The following is a 4,670-nucleotide window of genomic DNA, read 5'->3' on the forward strand; positions in this document are numbered from 1 at the left end:
AAAACCCGAAGCCGTTCGACGATGAAAACGAAAGCCACATGCTCTGTACTTTGGACACAGGTTGTATGGAAATAACTCTAAGTGAAATTGAAACTGCTTCAGAAAACGATGAAGAATTGTCCAAGCTACGATTTGCATTGGAACATGATACATGGACGTCTGATTTACGTAGGTATGAAGCACAAAAGAAAAACATCCACATATTAGGGGCGCTGTTGTGCAAAGGCGACCAAATTATTCTACCTGAAGGGTTGCGTACACGAGCAATGGAATCTGCGCACAGTGGACACATAGGCGAAACGGCAATGAAGCGTATAATGCGACAGTTTTTTTGGTGGCCACGGATGAGCTTGGAAACAGAAAAATATGTAAAACGATGTGAAACGTGTGTACTACTATGTAGAAAAAATCCACCGATACCTCTTGCATCTAGAGAATTGCCTGAAAAACCTTGGGATATAATCCAAATCGACTTCTTAACAGTCACAGGGTTTGGGTCCGGAGAATTCCTTAGCATTGTAGACACGTACTCGAGGTTCCTTGTGGTGGTAGAAATGCATCGCACTAATGCTGATGCAACAAATTTAGCACTACAGCAGGTTTTCAAACGTTGGGGATTACCGTGCGTAATCCAAAGTGATAATGGCCCACCATTCCAGAGCTCGACATTTTGTGATTTTTGGCAGGATAAGGGTGTGCGAGTACGAAAATCGATACCCTTAAGTCCACAGTCGAATGGACTTGTCGAACGGTACAACCAACCAATTATAAAAGCATTGTCTGCTGCGAAAATTGAAGGTAAGGATTGGCGCGAGGCATTGGAAGCTTTCGTACACAGTCACAACACTTTGATACCACACTCTAGACTAAATGTGACTCCATTCGAGTTACTGGTCGGCTGGAAGTTTAGAGGTACTTTCCCAAGCCTTTGGAGTAACGTGCATAGTAAACAACTGGACCGAGAAGATGTGCGAGAACAGGATGCAGAACAAAAGTTGACCAGTACAAAACACGCGGATTTAGTGCGTAGTGCAAAATGCTCGGACATTAGAATTGGTGATATGGTCCTCCTGAAACAGCTAAAAAAATCGAAAACCGATGCTACGTTTTCATCCGAACGATACCAAGTAGTGGCACAAGAAGGAGCAAAAATGGTTATTTCTAGTGAAAATGGTATCCAATACGCACGCAATGTTAACGATTTGAAGAAGGTTCCTTTTGCTTCATCACATTTAGTTTCAACGGATGATGGAAATACTAATAGGTTGGAAAAAGATGCAATCAGTAGCTCTAATACGCGGATAAATCTTCGCAGAAACGTAAAAAAACCTTTGAGATATGACGATAATTTTGTTTACACAATATATCAATGAATATTAAATATGCTGTCTTTGTGATAAATCTTTAATAAAAATGTAAACAAAAAAAAAAAAAAAGTTTTAAATTTTAGAGTAGAGAAAGGGAATATTGTGGGAGGGACGCGCAGAACAGTGCCGCAGGGGAATTAAGTTTCGATTTCGAATCAGTTGCTATAGAAACATTATTTGTGTAGCCCTAATGAGAGTGTATTACAAACGCAAACATCGTTGCTTTGGTCACATTAATATCATTATTCGCAATACTCTAATAAGAGTGCATACGGCGAACGCAGACAAGAACGCTATTGTCAAGGAAACTCAATAAAAAAAAGCTATGATTACCGAAATCACCGGAAGTCGCTCCGTCGTTATACTTCGCTAAAACGAGCGAGAGAAATCCCATAGTAAAAGAGAAACGAATAGCAGCACGAACACGAGAGATTTGTCAGGGACTGCAGTGGTGAAGAGCGGCATGATTACGAACGAGCGATTAGAATAGAGGAGTGATATTACGGTGAGAGAGAGAATGATCAGTCGGGAGAACATTAAACGCGCACGACGAAATCTCTTACGCGGATTCTGTGTTCTAAGTTAGCAGCGAACGGACGTACATACTGCTTACGGAAAATGTCCAACAAGCGGCACGACACAATCTTATCGAACAAGTGAGTAAAATAACGATGCATCAATTAAAGAGGATCTCAATCGGCCTATAGTTAATCACGATTCAGTGGTTGTACGAAAATTGGAGAAAAATATAGGACTTTTTGTGTTGAGCTGCTACGAGATTTGACTGCTAAACAACTTTCGGACGAATGTCGAGTCAATTTCCGACTTCCACTTTGCAAGATTTTGGACGGTCGGATCACTGCCTCGCTTTGGACACAGCACTATGTTGATGATTTACAAGCCGAATAGATGAGCTTAATTTTGACGGAAACACGTAATTAACAACGGTCTCACGAGAATTGAACAGGCAAGCGCTTCGTGGACATGTAAAAAAAAATATTTCATTCAAACTATTCATACGATTCCAACACCAGTACAGAACGGAAAATCCAACACTATGGACCTATAAAATAAAATCGTTTGTCGGGAATGCAAATTAATTTCGCAGTCAGTTTCACCTGACTCTAAATCACCTGAGACTTTAAACCAAGTATGTAGATTTTTTTATTCTATTAATATTATTTTTCATTTTTTTATGTTTTCATACATTTCTTTTTTTTTCAAACGCTCAAACACCTTCCCAATCTGTCTTCAAACCCTTCCAATGGCATTCATACAGACTTGGCTCCAACTGTCCCACCATCTACTGCAAAATGAAAATTGAATGAAATTACAACTAATCACCTTTTATTTTTTATCTTATTGCTCATAAGCTGAAAAAATTAAGCGTAAATGTGAAAGATGAAGGATGGGTGATGTGAATGGATGATGTTCTCTGGAGCTACACACATGAAACCAATGAATCCCGGACTTTACAAAATTCTAGAAGAACGTGCTAATGTCTACAAGATTGTCACTCCGGTAATAGTCTACAAAAGCGCCGCTGGCCACAACTGAAGCAATAAACGAAACCATCTTGCAGGTTTTGAGATAAACACCGCCTTCAAATGAGAAATATTCAGCGGAACTGAAACGATTAGGCCGAGTATCTATTGCCGTGCCAACTGCTACGCAGGGACTAACTACCAGTTATCTTCGTACGAAGTAGTGCTGCTCATGGTGCGAATTGTTTCGGATGATGAGAAAATCTGGAGATGGGAAATCGGATGATGAGAAAAGACGGTGCGTTATCAGGATCTGTACGCTAAACATACAAATTATTCATCAAAGTCAAACAAACCAAGGCGCAAGGCATTTCAGATATGCGTTCAAAGGTGTACAAGCGCAAAAGAAAAATCAGTAGCATGAGTGAGCTTAACGGGTTACCTAGTTGGGGCTTTCTGGTAAATCAAACTTTTTAGTAAAATTTTAGAATATCTTCTATTCGCTTTAATTCAATTTAAAATTTGTTGTGTACATTGATCATTCAAATATATGAAGTAAAAAAATATTCGTTTACTTTTATCCCATTCGAGTTGATTTATTTTTATTTCATTGAATGTTTGTATGTTCATCCATCTTCTTCTTCTTCTTCTATTCATATAAAAGAGATGTTATGTATCTATGTATGTATGTATGTTCCAGCATAACTCTCGAAGGCCTGAACCAATTTCAATCAAACTTGGCGTACGTGTTTTTTGTATAAAGGAGGTCGTCATAGAAATATTGGATAAGGGGAGGGGTCACCCTTAAAAAAGGAGGTCAAAAGTAATAAATTTTCATACATAATGGAAACCTTTCATTGAAATTTGATGATTGTCGGGTTCTTGGTCGTATTTGGAGGCCGGAAGTTGATGTCCAGAGAGCGAAACATGATGTTCGATGCCATTTTCAATCCAAGATGGCAACTTCCGGTTTCTGGGAAGCTATTTAAAACTGGAAAACGCTCACAAACATCCAATGTTGGTATTTTCTGAGCAAAAATGACTCTTAAGAACCAGTTATCGGTGTCTGACGATACTTTGAAACTTGGGTTGCCGACTTTCGGTTTCTGGAAATCTGCGAAAATTAATAATTGAATTATATACTTGGCAATATGGGTGTTTTCGGAATGGGAATGACGTCGTCATAGGAAAATCGATCATATATTTTTTCAAATATTGGCCTTTTTTGAAACGTAGTGACGTCTGTTTGCAGCTGAAAATCGGCTTTCGTGCAAATGTTTCTAGAAGGTGTTTCAAAACATCCAACCTACTTTGATCCGGTTTTAAAACGATTTCTTGATAACGGAGAATCCAATCTAGCTTTTTGGATAAAATATATGTTTGGAAAAGTTGCTGAAGCTCAACCATTACCGGATCAAAATTTGGTTGAGAGCATCGATCAAATTAGATAAGAGCTCCTAAAATCCAGCTATTTATTTAAAAAAAAAACAGGAGGGTTGTGTGCAAAGCCACGACCGCAAGGTTGAAGTAGAATACTTTTACAAGAAAGATAACCCGGCTGCTTGCGTGTCAGTTATTTTTTCTAAACGTTGACTAATCAGATCAATCGAATTTTGCGCTTCAACAAGGATTGACCATTTTCAATAATATAGTAAGTTGCTTGTCATGGTTGGGGCTTGACAATTTTTAAATTTTGAGATGAATTTTTTTCGGATGTATTGCTCACGACTGAAGGAAAAGATAGTTCAGTACGTTCTGAGACACGGAAATAAAGTAAAATTTATCACTTTTACAAATTTAAAAATGTAAATTAACTCCA

At 38.4% G+C, this 4,670-nt stretch overlaps 1 long non-coding RNA gene across 1 annotated transcript; it reads left to right on the forward strand.

The window, feature by feature from the left end:
* Positions 1 to 2,035: 2,035 nt before the first annotated feature.
* On the forward strand, positions 2,036 to 3,293 carry LOC129733306 (uncharacterized). The gene is made up of 3 exons (XR_008729455.1): positions 2,036 to 2,517; positions 2,741 to 2,888; positions 2,950 to 3,293. It is a non-coding gene; the product is annotated as an uncharacterized LOC129733306 (long non-coding RNA).
* The last annotated feature ends 1,377 nt before the right edge of the window (positions 3,294 to 4,670 follow it).

Source organism: Wyeomyia smithii, chromosome 1 (genome assembly GCF_029784165.1).
Source record: "Wyeomyia smithii strain HCP4-BCI-WySm-NY-G18 chromosome 1, ASM2978416v1, whole genome shotgun sequence".
NCBI lineage: Eukaryota > Metazoa > Arthropoda > Insecta > Diptera > Culicidae > Wyeomyia > Wyeomyia smithii.